We start from the raw sequence: 15,371 nt of genomic DNA, 5'->3' as shown, positions 1-15,371 counted from the left end.
ATTAATAACTTTTTACAGTGATTACATGATGGGCTTAAATAAAATATATTATTAACATTAATTTCTCCTGTTTTCTTTTGCTTTCTCCATTGTGACTATTAGAAATTTTTAAATTTCTATGTGGTTCCTTTTATGTTCCTATGGGACATCCCTGGTCTACGTGACTTGCTGATCAAGGCACCCTGACTGTCATGCAGTGAAGAGGGCCTTAAAGTTGGAGGCTGCTTTGATATCTGATCATCCAAATTGTAGGTAACATCCAGAATCCTAGACTGTTAGGTCTAGAAGGAATCCACGGCAGAGACTTCTGATCATTCTGGAATACCTACTCCTCAATCAGAGCAATGGAACTCTAGTTCTTAGCTGGCACTGTAGCCACTAAGAATAAAAACTATACTCCACACTTCACTAGGCGTGGCCACTTGACACAGTTTCACCAATGGGCTTTGAGGCGAAATGTCACGTGCAGCTTCCGGGGTGTATATTTAATCATTAGGGGTGGTATCCTCTTGGCTCTTCATGCTTTCCTGCTTTCTGGAAAGACGAAACAATCCTGGGTCCTTCAGAATTTCTTGGAGTAGCAACACCTATATCCTATCTTGAGACCTCTACATGAGGAAAAAGGGTATTTCTGTCCTATTTAAGTCAATGTTTCATAAAGAGGGGAGGATATAGCTCAGTGGCAGAGCACGTGCTTAGCATGCACAAGGTCCTGGGTTCAATCCCCAGTACTTTCATTTAAAAAAATAAAAATAAAAATAAAAATATAAAATAAAATAAAATAAAATAAAACAAACAAACAAACCTAATCCTCCCGAAAAAGCTTAATTAAAAAAAAAGTTTGGAAAGGACAGATTGGGATTTCAAAATGTAGAATAGATAAACAAGATTATATTGCATAGCACAGGGAAATATATACAAGATCTTATGGAAACCCACAGGGAAAAAAATGTGACAATGAAAATATATATGTTCATGTATAACTGAACAATTGTGCTCTTCACTGGAATTTGACACAACATTGTAAAATGATTATAACTCAATAAAAAAATGTTAAAAAGAAAAGATGATCAGTACATTTCTTAGCAGAAACCTTGTAGGCCAGAAGAGATTGAAATAGTATATTCAAAGTAATACAAAAAAAAAAAAAAAACTATGAAACAAGAATGCTATACCTGACAAAGCTGTACACCAAAAATAAAAGAGAAGAAAATACTTTTTTTAGATGAACAAAAGCTGAGGGAGTTCATTACCACTAGAACTGCTTTAACGAAATACTAAAGGGAGTGTTTAAAGTTGATAAACAGCAAAAAGAAAGCATAGTATGAAATCGTAAAATTCACTGATAAAGGTAAATATACAGACAAGTACAGAATATTGCAGCATCAGTGTGTAGACTCCTTTTAATTTTAGTATAAAAGTTAAATGATGAAGAGTATATAGATTGTTACAATTATAAGATCCTTATGTAAGCCTCATGGTAATCACAAAGAAAAGATACATAAAAAAGCATATAAACTGAACTCCTTAATCAAATTAATAAAGTGGCTGAATGGAAAATAATATAACAAATAAAAGAGAGCAGGAGTGACATTACTTATATTAGGAAAAATAGAATGTATGTCAAAATCTATCAGAAGAGACAGAGAAGGACATTATAAAATGAAAGAAGATTCAGTCCAGGACAATCAACATTAGAGTACCTAAAAACACAAGGCAAACATTGATAGAGCTGAAGGGAGAAATGAACAACAACTACAAAAAAAGTTTCATACAACTAATTATCTTAATTAATACAGATGCTGAACACCATTTTTGTCTAACACTCCAATATTATGGGACAATTATATATCAGAGAAAGCTAGAAGGTACCCAAATTCACACAGCAATGTAGAATGAGAGCTGGGTCTTGAACTCAGGACATCTAACTGCTTACCCTTACTACCCATACATTGCACTCAGCTGGCTCAACCAATTACAGCCTATAAAAATACATTCCAGAAGACACATTGAATAAATGAACTATTCTCCTTTGGATCCTGGAGATAAGAATCTGCATTTGCTCATATGATTGGTGTTTTTAACTATTCCTTAAAAACCTCAGTGATTTGTATAAGCTACCCACGATGCAATAGCACAAAATAAACGTATCAAAGACATCTTGCTGGAGGCACCAAAACAGTAAACTACAATCCTGATGTCACTTGCTCCCTCCTGCCCTTTAAAATCCAGATAAAGTTGGCTCAAATCATTAAGTCCATGCTCCATGGAAAAGCAAAAATCTGTAAGATTTCTGCAGATTTCCAGGGAGGGATTGCATTCTGATGCCTCCAAAACTGGGTTCCTGATTCTGGAAGTGCTGTTTATTCCACATTGCTACAAACCAGACAAGAAATCTAAGCCTTCTTCAATTTCCACACACACATTCACACACATGTGAGTCATCTTGCACAAAGAGCTGATAAGTATAATATACTTACTCGAAGATTTGCATAGGTGATAGGAAAGGGGTTACATACCAACAACTTCAAATTGAACATTAGAGATCTCCTTGGTGAAACTCTCCTTTGACCAACCTGCCACAGGGGAATTCCCATGGAATGTTTTTCCCAGGGTCACCTCTAGGCCATAGGCGCACCCCCTCCATGTGCTCACAGACCAAGGGACTTGGAGAGCGAAGTACTGGTTTCCTTGCAGTCCCAATCTGCCCCGTCAGCCAGTCAACTCGTGCAATGGAAACCTTCACAACGTGCATATGATGGCTCTGGCTTTACCTCACGGAGTCCTCATAGACCATCTCTCTGGTCCCTCCTCCCCTCACTCCCTTACCAGCCCTGGATTGCTCCTCTTCCTCACTGACACAGAGATACAAACACATCTCTAAATCCCTCTTATGTTCCCAAATTGAACAGCTTAGCCAGTTTTCCTTTTGCTTCAGCTCTTACCACTCACTTGGGGTCTTACCTGCCACTCAGAGTGACTTGACATGTGAGCTTTCCAAACAGGAACGATTCCTTCATTGGTGAATTCTGGTACCAGCTATTAAGATAATAAAAAGTTTACTAAGTTAGGAAGCAAAAATATATAGTAACTCCAAGTCATTTCTTTCACAGAAGGTGATACACAAATATATCTCCCTGAAAAGCTGGGCCAGGAACATTCTTGGGGTGGAAGGGATCAGAAAGTCCTGTCAAATGGCCCATCCAGTAGTTGTCTCTCTTTATCTACTTCCAAAAAGGGGATGACCAGCCTCTGCCTGATGGAGAGTCATTCCTTCCCAAGGCACTACTGACCCACTGAACCTGCCATCACTGGACCTAGTTCCATCACAGGATGAGGGCCGGGTGATACTTTCTGTGGCTCTCATAGTATAGGTTCATATGTTTTAGTGGAAAATTTGAGATTCTTTACTCCTCCTTCCCTCCTTCCTCTCTCCTCTATACAGTCTATTTTGTGGGCCTTTGGCCTTTGTATATTTTATTTTTTTCTGCCTGGAATTCTCTGTCAGGTTTCTAAGCCTGGAAAAGTTCTGTCAATCCTTAAAATCCACTGCAACTTCCCCAGGTAGAGTAGTTCAGTTGCTCCTTTGTGTTCCAGGCGCTCCCCTACATACCTTTATTATACAGCACATTGCAGACCATACTGGAATGTTTTGTTAAACTCTCTCCCTTCCCCTACCACGTAGGAGGAACTTAATCATCTGTTTCTCCAGCTCTTGGCATAAGGCTAAGGCCATGTGCATAATATACATTGGTTTGAACTACTGCACAAAAACTGTGCCTTCTTCTCCATGACAGCCTTCAAATGAGTGAAGACAATGACTTTGCCCATCCTTAAAATCTCTTCTCCTGATGAGACTCCTAGGATCTTTCACTAATCCTTCCTTTGCATGGACCCTGGCTCCCTCTCCATCCTTGTCCCCTCCCTTGCATACTCTCCCATTTCCCAAGGTCACTCTGATAACTGGGACTCAGTGTCATACTTCCAGGAGAACCCTGTAGGTTCTCAAGAACTGGCACATGGAAGAAGTGACAGTTCTCATGCAAATACTCAGAACTGTTGCTCTCCTATAAGAGTAGGGGCAGGTCCCCTCAGATCAGGCAGGGTCAGGCCCCGAGGCCTACCTCAACAGAAGATGGGGCCCTTGGGCACACTTGCTACATACCTGGCCTCCTCCAGAGTCCTCACAGTTCTGAGCTCTGTCCTGTGCACTCTACTTGCACAACTGTAAACTTTCAGATTTTTTCTGCATACTTAGGATATTTACATTTTTCTTTTAAAATTCACATACGCCATTTTGCAAACTGCTTTATACAATAATTATGCTGTGCATAAACAAACACCTTTCCAGGTCATTAAAAACACATCTAACATAGGGATTCTTTTTTTTTTTTTAAACATTTTTTAATTGAGTTATAGTCATTATACAATGTTGTGTCAAATTCCAGTGTAGAGCACAATTTAACATAGGGATTCTTAACATAGTGCCCCATGGACTGACTTTAGGAAAATTGAGAAGATTTCTAAAACTGCGAGTTGAAATTAATTGGTATGTTCATATATGGCTTCTTCTGGGGAGAAGCTCTATGGTTCTTGGAGACTCAAAAGGGTCCATGAGCCAAATATTAAGACCATCCCATCATCATTTTTATTGGAAACACAATATTCCATTATATGACTGTGCCATGCTTTATTTTTAAGTTTCCCTATGTTTGGACATTTAGGCCATTTCTACTACATCGCTATTCTGCCAAGCAATTCTGCTATGGCTATTCTTGTGGATACATGTGTTCATATCCATTAAACTCTCCTTCAGATGAATCCCAAGAAGGGAATTGCTTGCCTGAAGGACATGAACCCTTTTCAAGCACTTCTCCAGTTCTTATTTGGTTCATACTCAAAGGTTACAGCCCTTGATTTTCAAAGTCAAACCCTGGACCATCTCAAGCTCTGCTCTGAAGCTCTTCCTAAGCCCAGCATCATCTCAAGTCTGCCTTTTTTTTTTTTAAGTGAAGTTTAGATGATTTACAATGTTGTGTTAGTTTCTGGTGTACAGCACAGTGATTCATTCAACCACCCTTCACTCTGTTCAAACGACTTCACAGCAAGCTACTCTGGCTTCTCTCAGCTGTAGGCAGCCTCCTTGAATGGATATGAGACAGAGCACCAGACTTTGTCTTAAGGGACTTCTGTTCAAGGTGCATTTATGTCACATACTACCTGTGTAATCTTTGTCAATTCACTCAACTCCTCTGCATGACTGGAGAAGATAATTTTTGCCCTGAGTAAGTATATGTGTCCCATTTTATAAGTAAGCAATTTGACTCTGACTTGACATGACTTAATCAAATAATGATTTTCCTTGCACCCAGGGCCCCAGAAGGACTGGTGAGGACTTAGAGGCATTCCCTGGAATTTCTTTATGAACTATCTTACCCATTTCCCTCCTTTTCACCAGAGGGATAATAAAAAGCTGTAAATTTCCAAAGAGGTATTTCATGATATGAAATTATTTCAGTGAGTCACATACTCACAAAGCAACAAAGCAATTGAATTCTGGATTTATTGACTGAGATGTTATTTTAAACTTTCTCAAAAAGCAAAAAAAAAAAAAGAGAGAGAGAGAGACTAATCATTTTCAAACTGAAATCTGAAACCTTCAAGAAAAAATCTTTGTGAGCTCTTTTCCATCTTCTCCACAATGAGTTTTATCTGCCAAAGCACTAGGCAAAAATTATGGGGTGAGCCCTGCACCACAGGAATGCATCTGCTGAGACATGTCACTGGGGAGATAGAGGAGAAATTATGGCTCTTCTGGACAGAGCTTCACTAATAGTGGTGAAGCTATACCCTCACAGCCTGATCTCCTACACAGTCCTAGTGTTCCAAGATGGCAATGGTATGCCCTGCTTTATGACTGCACTAGATGGACTGGGCTTGGCTAATGTAACACAGATCCAAATCAGCAATGGTACAAACAATGTTATGTGTCATTTCTCTTTCCAGGGTTAGGATGGTGCCTCCAGAATCACCAGGGCAGCGTACCACAGCATCCTCTAGAGTCTACTGCCTGTGCTGCCTAGATCCACTTGTTTATGTAAGTTCTGGAAACATTCCTTCAGGATTCTGAAAGGTTTACAGGGAATCTACCGCCCCTACCACACTGCAATCTGTCTTTGCGTTTAAGTCATACTCATCATTCCCTGCTCTACCACGCATCTGAGATTTCCCCTCACTGTCAGCTAGAACCTCTGCTGGTCTAGGTTTACCTGATGGCCTGACCCATTCATCTTGGAAGGGTCTGAGGCCACAGTCACCTGCCCTTCTTAGACTGTGACTGCTGTATCTGTCCACTTACTATCAGGATGGAGCAGAAGAACACTAAGAGAGTATCAGAGTGGATCACTGGGAGACTCAACATTTCTTCTTCCCATTATCAAACAACTTCTCCTCAGAAATAATTACCCTGATCAGGATGGTGACTCCTCTTCTTGCATGATGGTCCCTTGGGACAAAGAACCCAAAGTGTCCTGGAAACAGTCATAACCTGTATTTCAATGGGTCTCTCTCTGTGTTCCCTTGAAAGTAATCCCTTTTGGAAACTGAGACCCACAAACACTCAGAATTCAGGGATACGATAAATTCTCCAAATGAAGATACTCCTACTGCTACCCCCTTGATTACCAGTTCACAAATTGTATCTTTTGAGGACACAGTGACATATGAAGATCATTGACTTAAGAGTATACACTGCGTCCTGGAAGGTAACACATCTTTCTCACACTGGTGCCTCAGCTTGTCTTCAACAAGCCATTCCATCACTCTATTAGGCTGGCCGTTTCTGGATGGGGTAGAACATGGTATAGTAAGTGAGTTTCCAATGCCTCGTAACTATATAAGGGGTCCCCTTGCCTGACACAGTGTTATGTGGGATCCTGTGGCAGTGAACGGTACAGTGTTTAAGCTCCCAGACAGTGATACCAGGTGAGGTCCAGCAGGCAAGAAAGGCAAAGCCACACCCGGCTTACGTGCCTTGGCCTGTCAAAATGAATCACCTGTCAAAGTGAAACTTCAAAGGGTTTATCTCCTACCCCTGGTAAGAGTGTAAGAGTCTCTTCAATGCCTCTAATGTACCTGACAGTTCTTGTTTATATGGTCCAATTATCATGACATCAGGACTCTAAGTGTGGCATTCTTCCTGATGTTCAGACAGTTCAGGTTTCTCCAGAATACACTATTACGGAGAGAAAGAGAGTTAACACAGCCCTGGGGCATGACTAATGTATACTGTTGTATGTTCTAAGTGAATACAAACTTTCTCACTCTCTTTTCTGATAGGGATGGAAAGAACACATTTGTCACACAAGCTGGCCACATGCCATGTATCTGAGATGCTGTTAATTACCCTACTAAAGATACCATGTCTTGCCTAACAGCTGCAATTAGGGTTCCATCTAAGTTGAGTCTGCAGTAGACTCTATCATCCTCCATGAACCATCTGACTTTTGCAGGGGCCACACTGATGAATTAACGGAGATATGATGAGGACCACCAACCTTATGTCCGTTAAGTCTTAAAGGTGGCACTGATCTCTGGCATTCCCCACAGCATACAATACTGTTTTGACAATACGAAGGAAACTAGAAAACATTTTGAATAGAATGACAATGAACACAACTTATAAAAATTTGTGAGAAGCAGCCAACACAATACTTACAGGTAAAAGATTAGATCATTCATTTTTAATCCTCTTGATTTTCTAATGTTAAGTATTTAAAAGTAAAACTTGCCCCTCCGTTCCAGTTCAAATGTTTTCTAGTTTACTTAGTATTATCTTTTTGGACTCATGGATCATTTAGAAGTGTGTTGTTTAATTTCTGAATATTCAGGAATTACCATTTTGTTACTGATTTCTCAGTTCTGCTTTTGTCGAATAACGTACTCTGCATGCTTTCAGTCCCTTTACATTTATTGAGAGTTGTTTCATGGTTCAGCATACAGTCAAGTCTGTCTTGGTGAACGTTCCATGAGCTCTTAAATTCTGCTGTTTGGGTAGAGTGTTCTATAAATGTCATTTAGGTCAATTTGGTTGATGTTTTTCAATTCTTCTATATCTTTAGTGATTTTCTGTCTGATTTTCCATCAGTTATAAGAAGAGCAATGTTGAAGTCTCCAAACATAATTGTGAATTTGTCTAATTTGTCTTTCAATTGTGCCCATTTTTGAGTCATATATTTTAAAGCTCTGTTAATTGGGTACAGTTTAGGATTATGTCTTCTCTATGAATTACCCTCATATCCCTATAAAACAGCCCTCTTTAGTCCTGATAATACTCTTTATTTTGAATTCTTCTTTGTGGGTTACTAATATAGCCAGTTCTTCTTTTTTATGATTATATGTGCATATTATATCTTTTTTCAATATTTTGAATTCTAACCTATCTGTGTTTAAAATGATTTCCTTATAGACAGCACATAGTTGGTCTTGCATTTTTAACCAGGCTGTTTAACTTCTGCCTTTTAATGGGAATGTTTACCATTTCTGTTCAATATAATTAATAATATAATTGGGTAAATTTACCTTCTTGTTATTTGTTTATGTGTGTATACAAATTTAATATATGACAAATGTGTCAGTGGCAAAAAATATATCCTATAAAATAAGTAGTTTGGAACAACTGTCTAGCCGTTTTTTTTTTTTTTTCTCTACTTCCTTTGCAGAAGTAGATTGGTTTTATAGTAACGATCTCATGTAAAGAACAGAAATGAACATTTTTGGTGAAAATAAAAGGATTAGTTTAAGAACTTAGTGTTAATATTCATGTTATCGCCCTGGCAAAACTTGTATGTATTTATACAGAAATTACTGGCCCTGATAAAACTAAACTATTGGCCAACTGAGTAGGCACCCTGTGGCCATCCTCCAAATCAGATCTGCCAGATGTGATTGTGAAGTTTATGGCAACCAAACTCAAAATATTTTTATCAGCTATTCTTTAAAAGAAAAATTATGAAGATCATGTGCTTTTTGGGGGGAAAATGTTCCCTTGTATTTGGTTCCACGGCAACATATAGTAAATCAGTAACAGTAATATTTTAAGCAAATTAGAAATCTATTTCTCTCTCATGTTAACAAAGACAATTCAAGGTTTATCTAAAGGCTTGAGTATCATTAGATACCCAGACACCATCCTTCTTATTGCTTTGCTATTCTCAACATGTGGCTTCCAGTTTGTGATCCAAGCTCCAAATATCTTACCTATTTATCTATTTTATCTTGGCCAGCCAGAAGGAGAAACAGGAAGTAGAAAAATCATGCCCTTCCCTTTAAGAATATTTCCTGAAAAAATGTCAACACTAGTTCCATTTACATCCCATTGGTCAGAATTTAATAACACGGTCATGTCTAACTACAAGGAAATCTGGGAAGTGAGGTTTTGTACCTGGGCTATTTCCAGGTAACTTTCAGGTGCTGCATTATTCAGGAAGGGAACAAGGCAGATATTAGAGGACAAGGAGCCTTATCTGCATTGCTCATTCTTTCCTGCAGCAAAACTGCCTGGCCACCTATATGTAAGGCACTAGTGACAGACTTTAAGCTGTAGAATGAAGACACACAGTCCCTCCCATGTGAGTCTCACAGTCCAGCGAATATAAATAAAAGCTGAGTAACTAAGAACATGTATCTTTTATAGCCTGCCTACAGCCTATTTTCAACCAGTTTTGTGTGTAATTATATTTTGCTGGTTTAATTCCTATGAATCACCAGTAAAGCTCCACTGAGAACTCAGCACCACATTATGCACCACAAGAGATCCTTGAGTGTTAGAATGAAAAAAAAAAAAAACAAACAAACAAACTTCAAGATCATTTAATCCTTTGTGGTTAAGAAACTGAGGTCCAGAGAGAAGGGACTTACCCAAGATCCCTCCTTCAATCTTTTTGTTGGCCAGGACTCAGATCTCTATCTGCAATCACTACAGAGTTTGTCAGGACTCTGAAATTCAAGAAGTAAAAGTTGAGCTTTCCTCAGGATTCCCCTGCTGTATGAGTCACAGAGAAAAACCCCTGGGGACAGCCAGCAACTAACAAACCTGCTGCTATAAGACTGCAGCTTGCAAGGCACTTGAACTTATCACTGTTAAATGGGAATTGATCCCACCCAGACTGCTGAAATATCTTTCAAACCAGTCTGTGCCTGGAAAGAAACCACTTAGTTGAATGTGCCTGATTTAACACCCTACTCCAACACTAGCTGTGTGTCCTTGAGCACACAGCTTAACCCCACTGAATTTCAGATTTCTTACCTGTAACTTAGGGGTAATCATCTCTACACTATATAGGACTAAAAGGAGTACCTTTAGCACAATACCTGGTACTTGGATTAGTGTAATTTCAATTCATTTACATTCATGTACCCTTGCTTCCAGGAAGAACATCTTCTATCAAAACCATTTTGGATGATTCACCACTTCAAACCCTTCAATGGTTCCCAGTTACTTACAGAAGAAAGTCTAAACCCCCTCACGTGGTTTTCAAGGTCTCCTTAAAAAGGGAAGCTTTGGCAAATCCAAGATGGAACTAAAACGTCAGTCAGCTGATTCCTGTTCTAATAATCCCTGAACAAATAACTACAGTAAAATGTAGAAAGGTCTACAGGAGAGATGAATGTAGGGCCCTGCAGTGGAAGGGGAGGCCCATTTGTCAAAATGATGCTTCCATCTTCTCAATCGTCCCCTTCCAGAGATTGGAACACATCCTAAAAGATTAACTGTAGTCATTTCTAGGTGGCAGAGTTGTGGGTGTTTTTCAATAATTTTGTTATCAGTTTGAGTACTTCATAATTTTTCAGCAGCAAAACATTTTTCATCTCTATAATAAAAGTAATAGGGTAATGACAGTAATATGTTGTGCCTATAACTGAAGATTAAGCTGGTAAAGGAAGCAATGAAGGGGGAAGTTTGTGAATGAAGTCAGATATGACGAGATTTAATGACTAAATAACTCCAGTGATCCTTGGGGTCATAAGCAAGTATATGTCACACAGAAGGTCACTGCCAGTTTATTCTGTCTCAAAGTCATTTTTCTGTTTTCTGAGACTTTATGGCCACATCTTGAGACAGGACTTGCCATTGAAGGACCTTCCTCAGCTCTCAAATAAGCAGCCACCAAGAGATTCAGATCTAGAATACATTAGAAAATCATGCAGATCAACAAGAAACAGACAGCCGCCCCAGCAGAAATATGGTGACAGGATACAAACAATACATTTACAGCAGAGGAACCCTTGAAAGCTAACAAACTTATAAAGAGATAGTCAAAATTATCAGCAATTAGAAAAATGCAAGTGACATTTTGGACCTAGGAAAAATTATAAACATTTTGCACTAGCAAAAACTATAAACCTGTGTTTAAAAAAACTTTGTTGGTGATGGTGTGGAGAAATTGGAAACCTGTACATTGTTGGTGAGAATGCAAAATGGTGCAGCCGCTATGGAAAACAAGATGGAGTTTCCTCAAAAAATTAAAAATAGAACTACCATATGATCCAGGAATCCCACTTCTGGGTGTATATTCAAAAGAACTGAAGTCAGGATCTCAAAGAAATATCTGCACTCCCAAGTTCAACGCAACATTATCCACAATAACTAAGATACAGAAACATCCTAAATGTCCACTGACACATGAATAGATAGATATGCCAGTATACACACTATGGAACATTATTCAGCCTTAGAAGGAAGGAAATCCTACTATATATGACACCATGGATGAACCTAGAGGACATTCTGCTAGGGGAAATAAACCAGTCACAGAAGGAGAAATACTGTCTGATTCTACTAACATGAGGTATCTAAAATAGTCAAACTCATAGAAGCAGAGAATAGAATGATAGTTGCCACGGGTTAGGGGGAGGGAAAAATGGGGAGCTGTCCAATGAGGATGAAGCTTCAGTTGTGCAAGATAAATTCTAGACATCTGCTATACAACATAATGTCTATAGTTAACAATACAGTATTGAATAATTAAAAATGTGTGAGGAGGGTAAATCCCACGTTAAGTGTTCTTACAAAAATAATAATAATGATAATAATAACCCAAAGAGGCACAAGAAAACTTTTGTAGGTGAAAAGATAAACAAACAAAAAGCCCCACAAAACTGGATTAGCAAGGATGTGGGAATGTAATGGTCAACACGTCCCCGTGGTGGGACATCCTGGAGGGCAAACTATCCATACTTACTCCCATTACACACACACATACCCAGCAATCTCCCTCCAGGGTACAAAACACAAGAAATTCTCAAACAGGTTAATCAGAGGACATGCCTGGGGATGCCTGTTGCTGTATCTCTTCTTTGGAGCAAGTGGGAGGAGGAGATGGAAAATAATTTCGATGTCCACTCGTGGGAGAATAAGTAGATACAAATAGGTAGATACACACCATAAAATACCATGAAATACTGGACAGGAGTTCAGAGGAATGGCTTAAATTATTATCGCAGCAACACAGGTGGAGCTTAATAACATTGCTCTTGATGGAAATAAAGGGAAAAACAGAATGGATATACTTACGTAGATTCAAAATACAAGCATGTAAAATTACATGCATTTTGAAAGAAATAGTGCAAAGAGAGGGACATACTCACAACAGCATCATTTTGGCCTCTCTGCCTCCCACATTCCCAGTGTGTCTACAATTTCCATGCCAACAACACTGAATTGTTTGTAGTTCCGCAAGCTCAGCATGCTGTTTCACTATTGTCTGCTTTTATACATGCTGTTTCTTCCCCCAACTGTCCTGTCTGGTTCACTGAGGGATGGGCACACTGAATCTTACTCAGTATTGAATCATCTGAGCTTACAGCTTACTATCTTGTGCAAAGTAGCTGCTTAGTAAATATTGTTGACTTACACTCAGTTTGGACACCCTCAGCAGGACTCCCCTGCACCACAAACTCCCTCCTTCCTTTCCCAATCTTTTTATATAACAGCTCCCAGTTACTGCGTACCTTTAAAATCTCAGTACTACTATGTGGAAGGCACACACATGAAGGTCAAGACTCTGGGAGCTCAGTATGGGAAGAAGACTGGAGTATAAAGGTTCCAGATGCTGACTTTCACTTAATCCCCCCTCCACTCATTTTCTGTAAGGTAATCCTTCTTCCATCTGTACCTGGTATCCACTAGTCCAGAGCCCTTCTGATTGTTTCTCTTCAAGAGTAAACCCCCAGCCATATACCAAAGCATAGGGGAAGACATCATCTGATGTGGTTGGCTGGGACAACCTGTAGGTTCCTTTGCATTAGATTTTCAACCAGTCCTCCTCTTGTAAGGCCCAACTTCACCCTGTTTAGAAGTTCCAAAATCCAGAACCTTCCTGGGGCTCTAGGGTATAAATCTCTTTGCTCTTCTGCTTTTGCCAGCTTACAAATCAGACCTCTCAGGTCTGCTAATGCCAATTGAACCAGTTGTCCATCTGCTTCCCAGCTTTCAGTATCCTTATCTTCCCTTCTTCCCTTCTTTTTGTCATTGGATTTATGCTGAAAGTTTAGGCATTATCATTTTCTGATGTTTCAGGAGAGAACAGGGATAAAAGAGGCTGTTCAATTTATCTTCTTTAACTAAAAGCTACCCATTTTCAAACAATTTAAATGGTTTAAAATGTCTTACTTAGTTTAAGGCAAAATGGACAGCATGGTAAGATTCACCTTTTATTCTTGTTTTGACACACAGATCTTCAGATATTAGAGAACACCTTGATTTCCCCCTTACACTTTGACTCCTCTCTTCTCCAGGATAAAGATAATCCCTCCTCCAGTATTCATTAAACTTGTTTTATTTGTGAGTAAAAGAAACTATGCCCAGCAAACACACAAAGAAGGCTGAGGGGAGACGGGTGCACTGGAAAGAAGAGAACTAGCTACTCCATAGATCAGCAGTTTTCAACGTGTGCTCCCAGACCAGCAGCATCAGCATGCCTGGGAACTTTCTGAAAGGCAAATTCTCAAGCCCACCCTACACCTCCTGGACCAGAAACTCTGGGGCTGGGCCCCAGCAATCCGTGTGTTTAATAAGGAGATTCTGATGCAGACTCACACTTAAGAACCACTGCTCCAGGATCAGCGATGGCCAAGGGCACAGGGAGATCGAGAATAAACGTGACCACTGTGCTGCAGTCTATTGTGTTACCTGGGGAAGAGCTGTTAGAAACTGGAGAGTCACTCGGTTGACATCAAATACACTCCAACCCTCCAGTAATTAACAGTACTCCTATGGAAGAGACAGCTAAATTTCAGTGGGTTGCTGTTGAAAATGATTCCCCTCCATTCATGCTTTAGTCTTGTGGTTTTACTTGCTCTCTCTATATCCTATACATGAGTGTCCATCCTAAGAGAGCTGACAGCATCCTCTCCATCTGGTGCCCTTGGTGCTACTCATAATTACAGGCTGGAAAAGAGTTTTGTGCTAAAGGTGTGGCTGATAGCCTCCTGAAGAGCTCAGCTCTCAGAAGCTAATGGTTTAAGACTTTCCACCAAGGTAATCTACAACCAAGATAGTGAATCTCTTACCCTTGGTTTGGTTTCATTTCAGCCTTAGAAAATACAGAAGGAGATGCACCTCAAAGAAAAAAAATTGACATTGATAACTGAGTTATTATGATTCAGAAAAGTTTCTGAGAAGTTTCAAGAGGAGATAATCTATTTTCTGTCATAGGGGCACAGCTTCTCGTCCCTGACTCAACTTGCTCAGAATGCCACTAAGATTCTAATATACCAAAGATCCAATACATTGAAATGAAAATAATGGTTTCAGTTTGAGGATCTACTATGTGCCCAACAATGTACAAAGCTTTTGGATATATTATGTCAATTCACTTAAAGTTTAAAACATTCTTGAGTTTTACCCTCCTTTTAAATACCAAGAAGCTAGGGCTCAGAAAGGATGAACATCTTGACCACAAAGCTAGTAAATCAGGATTAAACCCATATCTATCTGCCTGCAGCATCCATGATCTTAACCATCTGCCACACTGGTTCCATGACCAAACAGAGCTATGTTTTAAATAAATAAGTTCCCAGTTCAGACAGAATTAGGTCACTCCAAAAGCTATTCAGAGTTTTACTTTGCCCAGAACACATTCCTGATCTCCCCCACCACCAAAAAATCTTATCTGCTTAACAAATTACTGCATTCTCTTCTAGAGCCTATAGGATTAGCTCATCTAAGAAGCCTTTCCCACTATGCCACATCTGAGTCAGTCACTTATTTTATTCTGCTGCTGTTTGTTTACCTGTCTCTCTCTCCCACAAAACTGTGAGCTCTTAGAAAACAAGGTTGGCTTGATCTCTTGCATCACGAGGACCTAGGG

At 39.5% G+C, this 15,371-nt stretch overlaps 1 long non-coding RNA gene across 1 annotated transcript in view; it reads right to left on the bottom strand.

The window, feature by feature from the left end:
* LOC116152724 (uncharacterized) overlaps positions 1–9,999 on the bottom strand; it is a 94,953-nt gene extending 84,954 nt beyond the window's left edge. The window contains exons 1-2 of the long non-coding RNA XR_004136354.2: positions 9,919–9,999; positions 2,965–3,039 (exon numbers count right to left, since the gene is read on the bottom strand). This is a non-coding gene — a long non-coding RNA (uncharacterized LOC116152724). The remainder of the gene's footprint in view (positions 1–2,964; positions 3,040–9,918) is intronic.
* Between the last annotated feature and the right edge of the window lie 5,372 nt (positions 10,000–15,371).

This window comes from Camelus dromedarius, chromosome 10 (assembly GCF_036321535.1).
Source record: "Camelus dromedarius isolate mCamDro1 chromosome 10, mCamDro1.pat, whole genome shotgun sequence".
In the NCBI taxonomy this organism is placed as follows: Eukaryota; Metazoa; Chordata; class Mammalia; order Artiodactyla; family Camelidae; genus Camelus; species Camelus dromedarius.
Note: the sequence above shows the minus strand (reverse complement) of the source record. Positions and strands in the feature narration are given on the sequence as shown.